Below are 20,892 nucleotides of genomic sequence, written 5' to 3' on the forward strand. Positions count from 1 at the left end.
CAGATGTGGTATTTAAAATTTCTGGAGTTACAATAATTGATTCAATAAAAATTACTTTGTTAACTGAGAATTTACTGGCAAAAGGCATAATTATAAACAATAATGTGAGTCGAAAAGGAAAAAACAGTAAAATCTATATATTATATTTAATAGAAATAAACAAAATAGAGAATACTAATGCTTAAAGGGACACAGGAAAGAAAATACAGAGAATGGGTACACCATTCTTTTGAGATTCATGTATTTTTCATTTATGAGTGCTTTACTTTCAATATGGAAACTCACCACTCATATTATTAGTACTCATGAATGCCAGAGGAGTATGTTGGATCCCTGAATCTGGAACTTCCATGAGCGTGCTGGAAAGTAAACCAGGGTCTTCTTGGGCAGGATATGAAAAGAATTGAGAGACTTATAGGTGGGACCATAAAAGTAAATTAAAACCAGATAAAAATGAAAAGAAAACATTCACCCAAGAAACTTTCACCTGTTTCTACAGAAAATATGAATAGAGCAGCAGTATTTTAACACTGTAATTGATGTGCCATTGCATCCTTAGAAGGAGAAAAAATAAAGATGCCAGAAGAAATATTGGAAGAGGAACTGCTGGGTATTTTAAAATAATGAATGATATAAAATCTCAGATTCAAGAAGAGAATCTTTTTGTATGAACAACGGAAGGAGTTTTAATCCACAAACAAATATACTTGGACACATTAAAACCATATTATAAAAAAAATCAAAGATAAAAAAGTCCTTCACTCTTAAAGATAAGAAAAAGATTATAATTGCAGCAGATTCATACAGAAATTATGCAAAATTATGATCAGTGATGTGTAGTATCAAAGTAAAAACTCTCAGCATAGAATTGTATATATGCCAGAAAGTATAATTTTTATTATAGGATAAATGAGAACATATTCATTGAATCAAAACCTGAGAAAAATTCCAAATAACTTTGTACTTTAGAACTGCTAAGTTTCTTCAGAGTAGACGTAGGGACTTTTGCACACATATATAAATGGAAAACACAAAAAAGCACACATATATAATGGAAAATTAAAGAGATGGTAATGTTTTGTCTAAGGAGATGGTTTAATGGTAAAGTGCTTGTCACTTAGGCACAAATATCTGTGTTCAATTCTGTGAATCCATGTAAATACTGATGCAGCAATACTACTATAAGTAGAGTGCTCCTATATCAAAGTGAGAGGGGGAGAAAGAAAATCCCTAGAAACCCACAAATCACCTACCTTTACCAACAAATTGATAACAGCGAAAAAAGACCCTATCTTAAACACTCTGGTCTCTACATACACTCCATTGTACATATATACCTGATTAGTATCTGGGTCTTTGATTCCATTCCATTGGTTGTCCTGTCTGTTTTTATGCTAATAGCAAGCTGCTTTCATTACTATAGCTCAATAATAGAGCAATGTCAGGGATGGTGATACCTCCAGAATTTCCTTCATTATACAGGATTGTTTCTACGATCCTGGGTTTTTTGTTTTTTCATATGAAGTTGATTATTCTTTTAAGCTCTGTGAAGAATTGTGTTAGAATTTTGACAGGGATTTCATTGAATCAATAGATTGTTTTTGGTAGGATTGCCATTTTTATTATGTTGACCTTACCTATCCAAGAACATGGGAGATCCTTCCATATTCCAGAGTCTTCTTAAATTTTTTTCTTCAAAGACTTAAAGTTTTTGTCAAACAGGTCTTTCACTTCTTTTGTTAGTGTTACCCCAAGATGTGTTATGGGTTTTTTTTTGTGGCTATTGTGAGGGGTGACATTCCTTTTATTTCTTTCTTAGCCTCTTTATCATTTGTATATAGGAGGGCTACTGATTTTTTTTTAGTTGATCTTGTATCCTATCCCATTCCTGAAGGTATGTATCAGCTGTAGATGTTCCCTGGTAGAGTTTTTGGAGTTACTAGTATATACTATGATATCATCTGCAAATATTGAAAGCTTGACTTCTTTCTTGAATCCCCTTGATCTCCTCTTGTTGTCTTATTGCTCTAGTCAGAACTTCAAGAACTATATTGAATAGATATAAAGTGGACAGCCTTATCTTGTTTTGATCTTAGTGGAATCGCTTTGAATTTCTCTCCATTTAATTTGATGGTGACTGTTGGCTTGATGTTTATTGCTTTTATTATGTTTAGATATGTTCCTTGTAAACCTGATCTCTCCAAAAACATTATCTTTAAGGGGTGTTGGGTTTTGTTGAATTCTTTTTCAGCATCTAATGAGATGATTATATTTTTTCACTTTATTTACATGGTAGATTACATTGATAGATTTTCATATGTTGAACCATTCTTGCATCTCTGGGATGAAGTCAAAATATAATCATGGTCGTTACTTTTCTTTCTTTTTTTGTGATGTATTCTTGGATTCAGTTTGTCGGTATTTTATTATTTGTATATCTATGTTAATGAGTGAGATTGATCATAATTCTCTTTCTTGTTTGAGTCTTTGTGAGGTTTCAGTATCAGGGAAACTTTTGCCTCATAAGAGTTTGGCAATGTCCCTTCCATTTCTACTACGTGGAACATTTTAAGGAGTATAGGTATTTGTTCTTCTTGACGTTCTGATAAAATTCTGCATAAAAGCATCCAGTCATGGGATATTTTTCATGTTTGGAAGACTTTTGATGACTTCTTCTATTTCATTGCAGATTATAGGTCTATTACAATTGTCTACCTGGTCTTGATTTAATTTTGGTATGTGGTACCTATTCATAAAATTGTATATTTCTTTTGCATTTTCCAATTTTGTGGAGTACAGATTTATATAGTATGACCTGGTATGATTCTCTGGATTTTTTTATTATTCTGTTATGTCATTCTTTTCATATCTATTTTTTTGAATGTTCTCTCTCTGCCTTTGGTTAGTTTGTGTAAGGGAGTGTCTATCTTGTTCATTTTCTCAAAAAAAAAACTGTTCATGTCATTGATTCTTTGTATTGTCTTCTGCTTCTGCTTCTGCAAGCTCGCTTCTTGCTATATAACCAGTTCCGAATCTAGCCCAGCACGCTCAGCTACCCGAAAGTTGCAGCGTCCATGGGCGCCCATGTGAACAAATAAAAATACCTCTTGTTTTTGCATCCAGTGCAGACTGATCTTGGGCATCAAGGTCCCCGAGGGGAGAACACCCGAATCAGGTATCTTTCATTTAGGGGCTTGTCCTGGATTTGGAGACCCTTGCCCAGACCCACCCAGAGCCCACTGGGAGGTAAGCTGGCCAGCATCTGTTAATCCTTGTCTGTTTGATTATTTGTTCTCCGTTTGTTTTTGTCTTAACCCTGTTGCGCAGCATCTGTAAATCTGCTCAGATCCCTTGCCGTTTGGCATTTGAGGTGGCCTTGAGGAGGGGCTGACGAGCCCAGACTCCTCCCCCTCCACACTGCGGAATGCTCCAGAGGTCTGGGGAGCCTGATTCTTCGGGGCTCGGTGCGAATCTGAGGGATTCGTGCGTCTGCAGGGTGAAGTTGCCACTTCACCGTCTGAATTTGTTCTTTAGGTTTGTCACCGAAGTCGTGCTGCACATTCTGTTGCTGGCTGTCTGATTGTTCTGTCTATATTGTTTGTATGTTTAATTTTATATTTTGAAATGATGGTCAGACCTTAACTACACCCCTAAGTTTGACTCTAGATCATTGGAGTGAAGTCAGTGACCGAGCATCGGGCCAGTCGGTCGAAGTGAAGAAGAAGAAATGGCAGATTCTCTGCTCCTCGGAATGGTCTACATTTAACGTGGGCTGGCCGAGAGATGGAACTTTTAACATCACTACTATTTTGCAGGTTAAAGAAAAGGTCTTTGATAAAAGACCCCATGGACATCCTGACCAGGTTGCCTACATCATAACTTGGGAGAGCTTAGCTTGCAACCCCCCTTCATGGGTTGCCCCTTTCCTCCCCCCTAAATCCTTACCTCCACCCCTCCCACCTCTCGGCCTCCGTGCCGCTTCAGTACCCACCTCTCCCTCCTCCAGTCCCTGCTGCCCCTCCCTCAGCTGCTCCTGCTGATCCACCTATCCCTTCTCCACTCCCCACTGCTCCCCCGCCTCACCCCCCATTTTCCCGTTTCCTCTCTTTATCCCACCGTGACCAGGAAGGGCCAGAAACCTATCTTACACCCAGACAGCGAATCCCCATTGATGGATTTACTGACAGAAAAACACCCTCCGTACCACCCGCCTCCTCCTATTCCAGCACCAATACTTGCCGCCCCGACTACAACCCCACAGGCAGAACCTGAGAGGCCTGATGCCGTCACTGACTCCCCACCACCACCCAATTCCCCTGTTGCAGGACGACTCAGGGGTCACAGGGAATGACACCCTTTGGGAGGCACTTCCTAAGCCTTTCCCTTACGCCAAGGGGCTGGAGGGCAACAGCAATATTGACCCTTGTCTGCCTCAGACCTTTACAATTTGAAACAGCATAACCCTCCATTTTCCAAAGATCCTGTAGTTCTAACTAATCTAATTGAGTCCCTACTGTTAATTCATCAGCCCACCTGGGATGATTGCCAGCAGCTTTTACAGGCTCTCCTCACCTCTGAGGAGAAACAGAGGGTCTTCTTGGAGGCCTGGAAGAATGTTCCAGGAGATGATGGAAGGCCGACCCAGTTACCCAATGACATTGATGATGCCTTCCCCCTTCCCCGTCACAACTGGGACTTTATCACGGATGCAGGTAGGGGGCACCTATGCCTTTACCGTCATTTGCTCATAGCGGGCCTCCAGGGCACTGGACGCCACATTACTAATTTGGCCCAGGTAAAGCAGGTGATGCAGGGATCGGAAGAGTCTCCCACGGCTTTCCTTGAGAGATTAAAGGAAGCCTATCGCATGTACACCCCATATGATCCTGACAGCCCAGATCAAGGGGTAAGCATTTCTATGTCTTTCATTTGGCAATCTGTGCCAGACATCAGAAATAAGTAGCAAAGGCTAGAAAATCTTCAAGGATATAATCTGCAGGAATTGTTGAGGGAAGCTGAGCGTATTTTAATGAAAGGGAGACTCGCGAAGAGAGAGAAGACAGAATACATAGGGAGACAGAGCAGAGAGAGGAGAAGCTTAGGAAAGAAGCAGAGGAAAGAGAAAATGCATGAGATCAGAAGCGCAACAGAGATCTAAGTAGGCTCTTGGCCACTGTAGTACAGGCCAACCAGAATACAGGGAGAACAGAGAGACTGGGAAATAATAGGAGGCCCAGGGTAGATCATGGCCAGTGTGCCTACTGCAAAGAAAAAGACACTGGGTCAAAGATTGCCCTAAAAGACCCAGGAAATCGGAGACGCAATCAGCCCTTTTGGCCCTGGATAAAGACTAGGGAAGTTAAGGTCAGGAGCTCCCCCCTGAGCCCAGGATAACTCTTAATGTTGGGGGGCAGCCAGTTACCTTCCTAGTGGACACTGGACCTCAACATTCAGTTCTCACCCAGTGCCTGGACCACTCAGTGATCGCACCACCTGGGTGCAGGGAGCCACTGGTGGAAAGCAATACCGCTGGACCACTGAACGGAAGGTACACTTGTCAACAGATAAAGTCTCCCATTCCTTTTTGCATGTGCCTGATTGCCCATACCTACAACTGGGAAGAGACTTATTGATGAAATTAAAGACTCAAATTCATTTGGAGGAGAGCAGAGCCAGTATATCAGACCCAAATGGGGCCCCCCTCCAAATATTAACCCTCGATCTAGAGGAGGAATATCGGCTTTATGATAGACCACAAGAAACCCAAGATGATTTAGACACATGACTCGAGGACTACCCACTAGCTTGGGCTGAAACTGGGGGCATGGGGCTAGCAATTCAGGAGTCCCCCTTGATCATAGAATTAAAGGCCACGGCAACACCAGTCTCTCTTAAACAATATCCCATGTCTAATGAGGCTTACCAGGGAATCAGGCCTCATATAAAGAGACTCTTAGATCAGGGAATATTGACCCCTTGCAGATCCTCTTGGAACACTCCTCTTTTGCCAATAAAGAAGCCTGGCATGGGGATTATCACCCAGTCCAGGACCTCTGGGAAGTTAATAAATGGGTGGAAGACATCTCCACTCCACAGTGCCTAATCCTTACAATTTACTTAGCACATTGCCACCGACTCATTCTCAGTACACAGTTGTGGATTTAAAAGATGCCTTCTTTTGTTTGAGACTAAATCCACTGAGTCAACCCCTATTTGCCTTTGAGTGGAAAGACCCTGACCTGGGAATCTCAGGACAATTAACCTGGACCTGCCTCTCCCAGGGGTTCAAGAATTCTCCCACCCTCTTTCATGAGGCTTTGCATCATGACCTGGCAGACTTTCGGATTTGGCATCCATCCTGATTCTGCTTCAATACATGGATGACATCCTGCTAGCCGCCTCAACTGAACAAGACTGCAGTGCAGGTACGGGGGCCCTTCTGCAGACCCTGGGACAGATGGGCTACAGGGCCTCTGCCAAAAAGGCCCCCATCGGTCGCACTGAGGTCACTTATTTGGAATATAAATTATGGGATGGCCAATGTTGGCTGACAGTTGAGTGAAAAGAAACTATATCTTGCATCCCAAACCCACTGCTAACTGCTGGAATTCCTGGGGACAGCAGGGTTCTGCTGACTGTGGATCACAGGATTTGCAGAAATAGCAGCCTCCCTCTATCCACTGACTAAACAGGACTGCCCATTTATTTGGACTGAGGAACAGCAGCGAGCCTTTGATACGATTAAACGAGCCCTCCTCTCCTCTCCTGCCTTGGGCCTGCTTGATATCACTAAGCCCTTTGAGCTTTTTGTAGACTAAAAACAAGGCTTTGCAAAAGGGGTCTTAGCACAGAAACTTGGACCATGGAAGCGCCTCATTGCCTACCTGTCCAAAAAACTAGATCCAGTGGCTTCCAGATGGCCCCCATGACTGAGAATGGTAGCCGCTATCACAGTCCTAAACAAAGATGCCGGCAAACTGACCTTGGGGCAGCCGATGACTATACTGGCGCTGCATGCCATTGAGTCCATTATTCGTCAGCTACCTGACCATTGGTTATCAAATGCTAGCCTAACTCATTATCAGTCTCTACTTCTGGACGCTGACCGAATTCAATTTGGACCCATGGTGAATCTCAACCCTGTCATCCTGTTGCCCCTGCCGGAAGGGGGCACCTCTGCTCAGCGGGAGGAGCTCATCGTCCTGACACAGGCACTCCAACTGGCAGCAGGTAAGAAACTTAATGTTTATACGGAGAGCTGATATGCTTTTGCAACAGCTCATATACATGGAGAAATATATCGCAGAAGGGGACTACTAACATCGGAGGGAAAAGAAATCAAGAATAAGGCAGAAATTTTGGCGCTGCTAAAGGCCCGATTTTTGCCTGTGAGACTGAGTATTATGCATTGCCCAGGACACCAAAAAGGGAATAGTTCCGAGGCCAAAGCAAATCACCTGGCTGATGAAACAGCTAGGCAGGCTGCCCTTGGACCTCAGCTCTTGACTGTTACCATCCTTTCTGAGACGGGAAAGGCTCCCAAGTCCCCCACCAGGGACTATGATAAGGAGGACTTAGATCTTATTCAGAAGCTAGGAGTGGATTATGACCCATCCCGTGATAGCTGGATATACCAGGGAAAGACTGTGATACCCATAAAAATGACCATGGAGAGAGGGCCATCGGAGGGGTGAGTTTGCTTCGGGCCCACGGCAGGGGCCCGGCGAGGAGGAGCTTGGGCTTTCCCCAACCCCATAGACCCTGCAGGGCTGGACCCACCCTGCTAAGCTCTCCTGCCTGCCATCCCAGCTTCCATCCAGGTACAAATTCCTATATTTCTCCCTTCCCCCTGGGGCCATAAAATTTCCACAGCTCAGCTGCCTTGCTCACTGGGCCTGTGCTGTAGGCATATCCCAGAAAGAGGGAGTGCCTGTGCTTCAATAGCCTGCCTGAGGAAAGGTGGGCATTCTGTCAGTGAAGTCTCTGCCCAACAAGGGAACCTGACCCAGTACCAGAAGTTCCAATAGAGAGCATTTGAAAGAAGAGATGGGCAGACGCCAAGGCAAGATCTCTTCCAACAATCTGAAAAACAACATGAAAACACCAGATCCCAACGACCCTACAATAGAAGGACTTGAACACCTTAATCCAGAAGAAGTGGAAAAAAGTGCCATTATGAAAGCAATAGAGTCCCTTAAACAGGATATGAATAACTCCCTTAAAGAATTGGATGAGAAGTATAACAAAAAGTTTGAAGAAATGAGTATAGAAATGGATGAGAAATATAACAAAAAGTTTAAAGAACTAAGTAAATCCGTGAATGATACCCTGAGAAACCAAGAAAAACCAATCAAACAGGTAAAGGAAACAGTTCAAGAATTGAAAACTGAAATGGAGGCAATGAAGAAAACACAAACTGAGAACCGGCTGGATATGGAAAACCTAGGTAAATGAACGGAGACTACAGAATCAAGCATAACCAATAGAATACAAGAGATAGAAGAACGAATCTAAGATTCTGAAGATACCATAGAGAAAATAAATGCTCTGGTCAAGGAAAACGGCAAATCCAACAAATTCTCTTAACAAAACATTCAGGAAATCTGAGACACAATAAAAAAATCAAATCTAAGAATAATAGGAATTGAAGAAGGAGAAGAACTGCAGATCAAAGGCCCAGAAAATATATTCAACAAAATTATAGAAGAAAACTTTCCAAATCTAAAGAACGATATTCCTATGAAGGTTCAAGAAGCATACAGAACACTGAATAGACTGGATCAAAAAAATCCCCTCACCATATAATAATCAAAATACAAAACATACAGATTAAAGAAAGAATATTAAGAGCTGCAAAGGAGAATGGTCAAGTGGCTTATAAAGGTAAACCAATCAGGCTTACACCAGACTTCTCTATGGAAACCATGAAAGCCAGAAGATCCTGGATAGAGGTACTGCAGAAACTAAGAGACCATGGATGCAAACCCAGACTACTATACCCAGCCAAGCTATCGTTTACCATCAATGGAGAAAACAAAATATTCCAGGACAAAAATAAATTTAAACAGTTCGTAGCCACAAATCCAGCCTTACAGAAAATAATAGAAGGAAAATCGCAACCCAAGGAATCCAACATTGCCATCACTGCCTACAATAACCCAGACAACTAGTGACCCTTCACAACCACAACTCAAAGAAGAGAAACACACAAACTCTACTACACACACACACACACACACACACACACACACACACACAAAAATAATAACCGGAATCAACAACCACTGGTCATTAATATCACTTAATATTAATGAACACAACTCATCTATAAAAAGGCACAGACTAAGAGACTGGATACGAAAACAGGATCCAACATTCTGCTGTTTACAAGAAACACACGTCAACCACAAAGATAGACATCTACTCAGAGTAAAGGGTTGGGAAAAGGTTTTCCAAGCAAATGGCCCTAAGACACAAGCAGGTGTGGCCATTCTAATATCTAACAAAACTGACTTCAAATAAAATCAATCAGAAGAGATGGAGATGGACATTTCATACTCATAACAGGAACAATTAATCAGGACAAAGTCTCAATCCTGGCTATCTATGTCTCTAATATAAAATTATGTAAAAGAAAAACTTATGTAAAAGAAAAACTTTTAGAACTCAAGGCAGTCATCAAACCTCACACACTAATAGTAGGAGACTTCAACACACCTCTCTCACCAATGGACAGGTCAATCAAATAGAAACTCTACAGAGAAATAAGAGAATTACTACAGGTAATGAATCAAATGGACTTAACAGATATCTATAGAACATTCCACCCAAAAAGGAAAGAATATACCTTCTTCTCTGCAGCCCATGGAACCTTCTCAAAAATTGACCACATATTCGGTAACTTCCACAGATACAAAAACATATTAGTAACCACCTGTGTCTTGTCAGATCACCACAGAAAAAAGTTAGAATTCAATAACAATTCGAACAACAGAAAGCCTACAAACACGTGGAAGTTGAACAGTCAACTACTGAATTATCCCTGGGTTAAGGAAGCAATAAAGAAAGAAATTAAGGTCTTCCTTGAATTTAATGAAAATCAAGACACAACATACTCAAACCTATGGGACACAATGAAAGCAGGGCTAAGAGGAAAGTTCATAGCACTAAGTGCTCAATTAAAGAAAACGGAGAAAGCACATATTGGAGACTTAACAGCACACCTGAAAGTTCTGGAAATAAAAGAAGCAGACTCTCCCAGGAGGAGTAGAAGATTGGACATAATCAAACTGAGGGCTGAAATCAACAAAATAGAAACACAGAAAACAATTCAAAAATCAATGAAACAAAAAGTTGGTTCTTGGAGAAAATCAACAAGATTGACAAACCCCTAGCCAAACTATTCAAATGGCAGAGAGAGAACACTCAAATTAATAAGATCAGAAATGAAAAGGGGGACATAACAACAGACACAGTGGAAATTCAGAGAATCATTAGATCTTACTTCGAAAGTTTATATGCCCTAAAGTTGGAAAATGTACAAGAAATGAATTGATTTTTAGATAAATACCATTTACCAAAGTTAAATCAAGCCCAGGTGAACAATCTAAATAGAGCTGTTAGTCGCGAAGAATTAGAAGCTGTTATCAAAAACCTCCCGACCAAAAAAAAAGCCCAGGGCCAGATGGTTTCAATGCAGAATTCTACCAGAACTTCCAAGAAGAGCTGATACCTATACTCCTTAAGGTATTTCACAATATAGAAACAGAAGAGTCATTGCCAAACTCTTTTTATGAAGTTACAGTTACCCTGATACCAAAACCACATAAAGACACAACCAAGAAAGAGAATTACAGGCCAATCTCACTCATGAACATCAATGCAAAAATTCTCAACAAAATCCTGGCAAACCGATTCCAAGAACACATTAGAAAAATTTTCCATTATGCTCAAGTAGGCTTCATTCCAGAGATGCAGGGCTGGTTTAACATATGCAAATCCATCAATGTAATCCATCATATAAATAAGCTGAAAGAAAAAAACCATATGATCATCTCATTAGATGCTGAAAAAGCATTTGACAAAATCCAACATCCCTTTATGAAAAAAGTGTTGGAGAGATTGGGGATACAAGGATCATATCTAAATATATTAAAAGCTATCTAGAGCAAGCCGACAGCTAACATCAATTGAACGGAGAGAAACTCAAAGCCATTCCATTGAAATCAGGAACAAGACAAGGCTGTCCACTCTCTCCATACCTCTTCAATATAGTGCTAGAAGTTCTAGCAATAGCAATACGACAGCATAAGGAGATCAAGGGGATTTGAATTGGAAAGGAAGAAGTTAAACTCTTGTTATTTGCAGACGATATGATAGTATACATGAGCGACCCCAAAAACTCTACCAAAGAACTCCTACATCTGATAAACACCTTTAGTAATGTGGAAGGATACAAGATCAACTCCAAAAAATCAGTTGCCCTCCTATACACAAAGGATAAATAAGCAGGGAGGGAAAGCAGAGAAATTTCAACTTTCATGATAGCCACAAATAGCATAAAATATCTTGGGATAACTCTGACCAAGGAAGTGTAAGACCTATTTGACAAGAACTTTAAGTCTTTGAAGAAAGAAATTGAGGAGGATACCAGAAAATGGAAAGATCTCCCTTGCTCTTGGATTGGGAGGATCAACATAATAAAAATGGCAATTCTACCAAGAGCAATCTATAGATTCAATGCAATCCCCATCAAAATCCCATCAAACTTCTTCACTGACCTTGAGAGAACAATAATCAAGTTTATATGGAAAAACAAAAAAAAAAACCAGGACAGCCAAAACAATCTTATAAAATAAAGGAACTTCTGGAGGTATAACCATCCCTGACTTCAAACTGTATTACAGAGCTACAGTATTGAAAACAGATGGTACTGGCATAAGAACAGAGAAGTTGACCTATGGAATCGAATAGAAGACCCAGATATTAACCCACAAACCTATGAACACTTGATTTTCGACAATGGGGCTAAAGGTATGCAATGGAAGAAGGAGAACATTTTTAACAAGTGGTGCTGGCATAACTGGATGTAGAAGAATGAAAGTAGATTCATATCTATCACCATGCACAAAAATCAAGTCCAAATGGATTAAAGACCTCAACATTAATCTGACTACTTTGAACCAGATAGAAGAGAAAGTGAAAAGTAGTCTACAAGACAAAGGCACAGGAGACCACTTCCTAGGTAGAACCCCAATAGCAGACAATAAGAGAACCAATGAATAAATGAGACCTCCTGAAACTGAGAAGCCTCTGTAAAGCAAAGGACACTGTCAGTAAGACAAAAAGGCTACCTTCTGACTGGGAGAAGATCTTCACCAACCCCTCATCAGACAAAGGCCTGATCTCCAAAATATACAAAGAACTCAAGAAACTAGACAATAAAACTCTAATTAACCCAATTAAAAAATGGGGTGCTGATCTGAACAGAGAATTCTCAACAGAAGAACTTCGAATGGCCAAAAGACACTTAAGGTCATGCTCAACATCCTTAGCGATCAGGGAAATGCAAATCAAAACAACTATGAGATACCATTTTACACCGGTCAGATTAGCTAAGGTCAAAAACACCAATGATAGCCTATGCTGGAGAGGATGTGGAGAGAGGGGAACTCTCATCCATTGTTGGTGGGAATGCATACTTGTGCAGCCACTGTGGAAATCAGTGTGGTGGTTTCTCAGGAAACTGGGAGTCAACCTCCCTCAAGACCCAGCAATTCCACTCTTGGGAATATACCCAAGAGATGCCCCATCATACCGCAAAAGCATTTGTTCTAATATGTTCATAGCAGTACTATTTGTAATAGTCAGAACCTGGAAACAACCTAGGTCCCCTCAATAGAAGAATGGTTAAAGAAGGTATGGAACATATATACATTAGAGTTTTACTCAGCGGTAAAAAACAATGACATCTTGAATTTTGCATGCAAATGGATGGACATAGAAAACGCTTTACTGAGTGAGGTAAGCCAGACCCAAAAAGAGGAACATGGTATGTATTCACTCATAAGTGGATTCTAGCCATAATTAAAGGTCTTTGAGCCTATTCTTCATGATCCTAGAGAAACTGAATGAGAAGGTGAATCTGAAGAAAATCATGTAGTTATCCTCCTGGATATTGGAAATAGACAAGAGTCCCAGGTAACCTCGGGTGCATGGGTGGTGGGAGTTTTGTTGGAAGGGGAGAGGGTTAGAGAGAAGGGAGTAGGGGAGGAGTGGGGAAAGCTTGGGGGACTGGCATGGGGGGGAGGGAGGAAAGATGGATATGGGATTAGGGAAGAATATATCTCAACTAAGGGAGTCATTTTAGGGTTTACAAGAGACTTGATTATAAATGGGATCCCAGGTCCAAGGAGAAATCCCCAGATTGTTCTCTGGACAGAGGAGAGGGTGCCTCAACCGCCTTGACCCATAACCATACTGATGAATATTTCGCTTATCATCATAGAACCTTCATCTGGCAATGGATGGAGATTGAGACAGAGACCCACATTGGAACACTGGACTTAACTCCCTAGGTCCAAACGAGAAGCAGAAGGAAAGAGAAAGTGAGCAAAGAAGGCAAGACCAGAGGGAACCTTCATCCGACGATGGATGGCGATACAGATGGAGCCCCACATTGGAGCACCAGACTGAGCCCCCCAAGGTCCAAATGAGGAGCAGAAGGAGGAAGAACATGAAAAAGGAAATCAGGACCGCATGGGGTGTGATCACCCACTGATACAAGGGGACTGATCTAATGAGAGTTCACCAAGGCCAGTTGGACTGGGACTGAATGAGCACGTGATCCAACCAGATTCTCTGAATGTGGCCGGATTCTCTGATTGTGGCTGGCCCGGAGCCTTTCTGAAAAGCCATTGACTATGACATTGGGACTTGTTTCCTCTGCATATACTGGATTTTCGGGATCCAGTCTGTTTGGATACTCACCTTCCTGGACCTGGAGGGAGGGGGGAGGAACTTGAACTTCCCACAGGGATGGAAACCCTGACTGCTCTTAGGGATGGAGAGGGAGGAGGAGAGGGAGTGGGGGGAGTGGAAGGGTTTTGGGAGGAGGGGCGGAAATGTAAACTTTTATAATTTAATAAACTTTGAAAAAAAATGACCGTGGAGATAGTAGACTATTTGTACAAATTAACTCATTTGAGTGCCCGAAAAATGAAGACACTGCTGGACCGGGCAGAGACTGGACAATATTTCCTAAAGAGGGATGGGGTCCTACAACAGGTGACAGATAACTGTAGAGCCTGTGCTCAGATCAACCTCAGTAAGGCCCGAGTTGTTCAAGGAACCCACCTAAGAGGCCATAGGCCGGGTGTCAATTGGGAGATAGATTTTACTGAAATCAAGCCTGTATGTATGGATACAGGTATCTTTTAGTCTTTATAGATACTTTTTCAGGATGGGTCGAATCCTTCCCAACCAAACATGAGGCGGCAAGAATTGTGACTTAAAAGCTACTGGAGGAGATTTTTCCCAATATGGGATGACCCAGGTACTGGGATCAGATAATGGGCCTTCCGTTGTCTCCCAGGTAAGTCAGCTGGTGGCTAAGTTATTGGGGATTTATTGGAAATTACATTGTGCATACAGACCCCTAAGCTCAGGACAGGTAGAGAGAATTAATTAAGGAGGCTTTATCTAAATTAACGCTTGCAACTGACTCAAAGGATTGGATGCGACTCCAACCCCTAGCTCTCTATCGAGCTAGGAACACCCCAGGCCCACATGGGCTAACCCCCTTTGAGATTCTTTATGGCGCACCACCTCCAGTCATAACATTTTTTGGTGCGGAGATATCCAATTATGCTGATACCCCTTCCCTGCAGGCTCACTTGCAGGCCTTGCAACTGGTACAGCAAGAGATCTGGAAACCGCTCATAGCAGCCTACCAAGAGGCAACCAGAACACCAGCAGTCCCACACCCTTTCCAGATTGGAGACACTGTCTGGGTCTGAAGACACCAAACCTATAACCTCGAACCCCGCTGGAAGGGACCCTATACTGTGCTCTTAACCACACCCACGGCATTAAAAGTCGGTGGGATTACTGCCTGGATCCGCGGGTCACACGTCAAGGCTGTGCAACCGGGACACCTTCATAATGGATTGGATCCAGAACCATCATGGGAACTCCAATGCTCTCAAAACCCTCTAAAGATCAGACTCGTCTGCTCCTGACCCGTATATGACTTTTCCTTTTACTACTCCCCTGAGCCTTAAGCGCCAATGGCCCGAGAAACCCCCCTACCCCCTATTAGGTGACTTGGAAAATTTACAATCTGATCACTGGGGAGACAGTAAATACCACTATGTTGATAGGACCTATCCAGACGACCTTTCCCACCCTATATATAGACTTAGGTGACTTGGTGAGAGAAGACTGGGACCCATCAGAACAGGAACCCTTCCCTGGCTACGGATGACTCATCCGGGACGGAGGGGCAAAACCAGACAACACCCCTTCTATGGTTGCCCGGGGCATGGCCGCAGCTGGGAGGAACAAATAAGATGTGGGGGGCCCTCAGAAGGATTCTGTGCTAATTGGGGTTGCAAAACAACAGGGACAACTTATTGGGAGCCTTCCTCCTCCCGGGATTTAATTACAGTGAAACGGGGAAACACCCCAGGATATGAGGGGACAGGGCCCTGGATTGTGGAGAGAATGACTGCCGACCATGTTTTGATTCAACTAAAGGAGCAGTCCAGGGGGCCACAGTAGGAGGAAGATGTAATGCACTGATGATACATTTCACGGAGGCAGGCAAGAAGGCCAGTTGGGCCAATTTGAAAAGCTGGGGCCTCCGTTTATACCACAACGCCTGGGATCCTTAGCCCTATTCACTATTTCTAGAGAAGTTATGCCAGCCCGACAAGCTCAGTCAGTCGGGCCCAATATGATAGTAGCTGACCAGAAGCCCCCTTCTCCACCGGTGGCTCCTTCCAAGGAACCGGCCACCCCCTTTAATGCCTCTGTTGCTCCGGCAAGAACTCCCAATCCTGCCACCACACCGACCACTTCCAGAGGCCTGACCATGGTCCCTGGAACCAGGGACAGACTTCTAAACCTAATCCGAGGGGCATATCAGGCCCTAAATCACTCAGACCCTGATAAGGCCAAAGAATGCTGGCTATGCCTAAATCCCAGTCCACCATATTATGAGCACATAGCCCTCATAGGAAATTTTTCCGACCACTCTAGCTCTCCTCCCAGCGCATGCCTGGAAACAGGGCACCAGTTAACTCTAATTCAAGTGACCGGAGCAGGCACTTGTATTGGACGTCTCCCTTCTACCCTAGGCATTTGCAATGAGACCATAAACATTTCAATTGGCAACTATTGCTTGGTACCCCCAGATGGAACCTATTGGGCATCTAGTACTGGGTTAACCCCTTGTGTGTCAGCTGCTGTTTTAAATTTGACCCAAGATTATTGCGTGTTAGTCCAGCTATGGCCACGCATACATTATCATTCTGATGAGACTGTGCTACAATATTATGAAGGTTCCCTTCGGAAATTCAAGAGGGAACCACTGTCCTTTACTCTGACCAAGTTACTAGGGATAGGAGGGATAACTGCGGGCATTGCTACCGGCACCACAGGGCTAGTACGCACAGATAAATATCTGTTTTTACACCAGGCTATGAATGACAATTTAAAAGCCATCGAAAAGTCAGTGAGAGCCTTAAAGGAATCCATAACCTCCTTATCTGAGGTTGTGATACAAAATAGACGAGGATTAGACCTACTGTTCCTCAAGGAGGGAGGTCTTTGTGCAGCCTTAAAGGAAGAATGTTGCTTCTATGTGGATCAAACTGGGGTGATAACTGAAACCTTCGATAAACTCAAAGAGAGGCTAGACAAGAGACAACGAGAATTTGAAATACAGCAGGGTTGGTTTGAGGGAATCTTCAACAGATCCCCTTGTTTCACCACCTTGATATCCTCCCTGATGGGAACATTAGTTCTCTTAATGTTAATTCTCACTTTCGGTCCCTGTATTCTTAATCGCCTGACCCAGTTTGTTAAAGACAATTTGTTGGTCATACAAGTACTGGTGTTGACCAACCAATACCGGGTCTTAATGCAAATGGAGACAGAAGTTCCCTAATAAGTAAATGGTTTTACTTATGTTAAAGAAAAAGGGAGGAATGAGAAGACCCCCGCTCATCTGCCCTCACTATCCCTCACAGCTATCCCCCCCTCTTGTCTGCCCTTGCAGCTATCCCGGCCTGCTTCAAGGAATCTCCGTTGCAACCAGGTCAAGCTGTTCCCAGGCCAGCATAATCGCCCCGAGGTCAGATGGGCCCCTACTGAGAAAACAGGATATCTGTCACCCTGAGACCAGATGGGTCCCTGATGATGAGAAAACAGTACATCTGTCACTCTGAGACCAGGTGGGTCCCTGATGATGAGAAAACAGGATATCTGTAGTCAGATACCTGGAAGTCAGCCTTCGGCTGATAGGAAGACAAAAAGGGAGCAGGAAGCCCAGAGGGAGCTGCCTTAACTTATTCCCACATATTCAAGATGAATAAACAACCCGTCTCCGACCTGACCCCACCATTTTATCTGAAATAACCATTGAGAATGCTTCCACTTCTGTAAGCTCGCTTCTTGCAATATATCCAGTCCTGAATCTAGCCCGACACACTCAGCTACCTGAAAGCTGCAGCGTCCATGGGTGCCCATGTGAACAAATAAAAATATCTTTTGTTTTTGCGTCCAGTGTGTACTGATCTTGGATCTTGGATGTCAAGGTCCCCAAGGGGAGAACACCCGAATTGGGTATCTTTCACTTCTTTTCTTCTTTTTAAATTGATTTCAACCCTGTTTGATTATTTTCTGTCATCTTCTTCTCCCCGATAAGTCTGCTTCTTTTTGTTCTAGAGCTTTCAGGTATGCTGTTAAGTCACTAATGTGAGCTTTCTCCATTTTCTTTATGTAGGCACTTAGTGCTTTGAACTATCCTCTTAACAATGTTTTCATAATTTTCTATAGGCTTGTGTACATTGTGCCTTTTCTTTTGTTGAATTCTAGGACGATAATTTCGTTATTTCTTTCTTGACCCAGGAATGGTTCAATTGTGCATTATTCAATTTCAATGAATTTGTGGGCTTTTTGGAACTAGTGTTATTCTCAAATTCTGACTTTTATCCATGGGGATCAGATAAGATAATTGAGGTTACTCCATTTTTTTTGTATCTGTTGAGGTTAGCATTGTTTATAACTATATGGTCAATTATAGAGGTTACATGAAGTGCTGAAAAGAAGGTATATTATTTTGTGTTTGGGTGGAGTGTTTTGTAAATGTCTGTTAAGTCCATTTGAGTTACGACATTTGTTAGTTCTCTTATTTCTCTGTTAAGTTTCTGTCTGAATGACCTGTTTATTGAGGAGAGTGGGGTGTTGGAGTCTCTTACTATTATTATGTGGGATTTGATTTTTGAATTAAGCTCCATTTCTTTAAGGGAATTTTTCATTTCTTCTTTAACGAGCTTTATAATCCTCATAAACTTATATTTAAAATTGTTTCCTTCTGCTTCTTCTGGCTTAGAATGATCAAGTCTTTTTGTTGTATGACCACTAGATTTTGATGCTATAGTTACTTTTTAGGATCTTGAATGAACTTTTGCATTGGCACCTACCCATCTCATCCTCCAATTGGTGCTGGCAGTGTCTTTGTCGCTTGGTCCAGTCCTTGCAGTGGCTGTCTGTGTCTTTGGGAACTGTTCTTGGTCTGCTTTGTACTATTGCTATCTATGTCTCAGACTATAGTAGTAGGGTCTCCCCTGGGAAATATGATGTCTAGCCACAAGTTCTCTGTTGGAAGGTTTTTGCTTACTGGTAGAGGTTGCAGTCTCCCCATGGCCTGGCAGCAGCTCTGAAACATGGGGCTACCTCCCTTCAGCAGAACTTCCTGCCTCTATTTGCCCTTATCTGGAGAATGTCCCTGAGTCTACATGACTGAATTTATCTGAAAGTTGACTCTAAACATTATGCCTGATTTATCTTTAGCTTGACCCTAAACACAGATTTCTTCTAATAAGACTTGTGCTGGAGTTCTGCTATAGGACCTATGCACAAAGACTTGTGACAGGAGCATGCTACTTAGTGCAAATTAGAGATTGTCCCCAGGCTCCCTCATCCTATATATTCTTTATACTCTGGAATAAATTGAACTGATTCACCAAAGTCTGTCTCCCAGAGGGTTGTCTCCATTCCCACCCACAGCAATGTTCATCACTATTCCCTGCTTCTGTTCTCTCCACTCTTGTGGACCAATGGAGTCAAATATTTGGAAGAAGAAGCAGAGCCACAGTTCCCCTCTTTAAAACACTGTTTTAAAACAAAAGACTGGGGTTATGTCTTATGAAACAGGCCTTAAATTTAAGCAGAAAGTAGATGATTGCTACTTTGCATTCTACCATTATTGTAGCAGTGGGCATGGTTTGACAGGAGTGATTGTAGCTCTCAGAATGTGCAACTGGGTTACTCTTCCCTATTTGCAATATGCATAGCACCTTATACCATTATGAAAGTTACCATGCACAGATGACAATTATAGATGTGTTTTAAATTTCCTGTGTTCTATGCCTCAACTATGTGGTGTCTCCATCAATGAGTCTTACCCTCAAGGTCTAAAGGATAACCAAGGGCATTTTCAATAGCCCTATCTGCAAGTAGTCATATGTACCAATTCATAATGAGCTAGCATTATAACGATAGAATAATGTTGATTAATCTTTAATCAATCTTGATCAAAGAGTTTTGTATATTTAAGTTATCAATTAATAGAGACCCACAACTAACTCACAGTGCATAACATAAGAGACTCTAGAAGACTGAGCCATAGATAGGATAATTGTAGCATACCTCCTCCTCCCCAGTGTTGGGATCATTGCACATTATGAAGAGGAAAAATAGTAAAAAGCTAGAGGTAGCAGATCACTATAAGGATGCAGTGTTATCAAGAAAAGCAGGGAAGTAGTACATATTATCTCACAGTGGTTGCTTGTGATAGCATGAAAAAAACCTGTATAAGATCAAAGCAGTCAGAATCTCAGCATCTATAAGGGAGTTCAATAGGAGACAAATTCTCTCCTCTTACTCAAGAGTTATTAGTAATTGATAACTTTTGGGAAAGGAAAACTCAGTCTTGTTTCTTGTTTTTGTTTTGTTTTAATCCATGGTGTGGCCCCTGAAATTCCACATATACAGTAGTATTTGGCTGAGAACAACTGGACTAGATTTTATTTAAATAAATAAAAGAGGGTCACAAAGTTGCAGTAATAGGTAAGGTGGGTAGATCTGGGACGAGTAGGGAAGGGAGTGAATGTGATCAAAATGCATTGACAAGATTCTCAAAGAACTAATAAAAATTGCAAAGAATTAAGAACCAACAAAATAAATAAAAGAGCAAATGAAGATACCTACAAGCAAATAGTAATGTGAAAAAAAAATCAATGGTCCATTTTTATCTTATTGATTTCTACTCTTCTCCAAATGATATCAGAGTGTTCATTTGTGATTGTTATTCTTTCACTCAGCAGCTATAGATTTATGCTCAGCACCAACCATGCTGTACTCTGTTTGTGGGCCCGCTGAGCTACAGACACTGAAGACATTGTGGACCTAAGTGTAGTCTCCTTATTGATGAAGTTTCCATGCCAACAGTTGGAAGACAGATCCTGATTCGCACTATGCCTTTACAGATATCTTCACTGGCCCGGACCTTAAAACCTGAATTCCTGGGTTAAACTCTTGACTCTGCCTCTTAATTTCACTTTAAGCATGTGCTTAGATTTTAGCTTTATGACTCTTCATGTGGTA

The 20,892-nt window shown here is 42.1% G+C and overlaps 1 pseudogene; it reads left to right on the forward strand.

The window, feature by feature from the left end:
* The first annotated feature begins 14,217 nt into the window (after nt 1-14,217).
* Nucleotides 14,218-17,170, forward strand: LOC146890219 (MLV-related proviral Env polyprotein-like; annotated as a pseudogene).
* Nucleotides 17,171-20,892: the final 3,722 nt, after the last annotated feature.

This window comes from Myodes glareolus, chromosome 18, assembly GCF_982192425.1.
Source record: "Myodes glareolus chromosome 18, mMyoGla1.1, whole genome shotgun sequence".
Lineage (NCBI taxonomy): Eukaryota > Metazoa > Chordata > Mammalia > Rodentia > Cricetidae > Myodes > Myodes glareolus.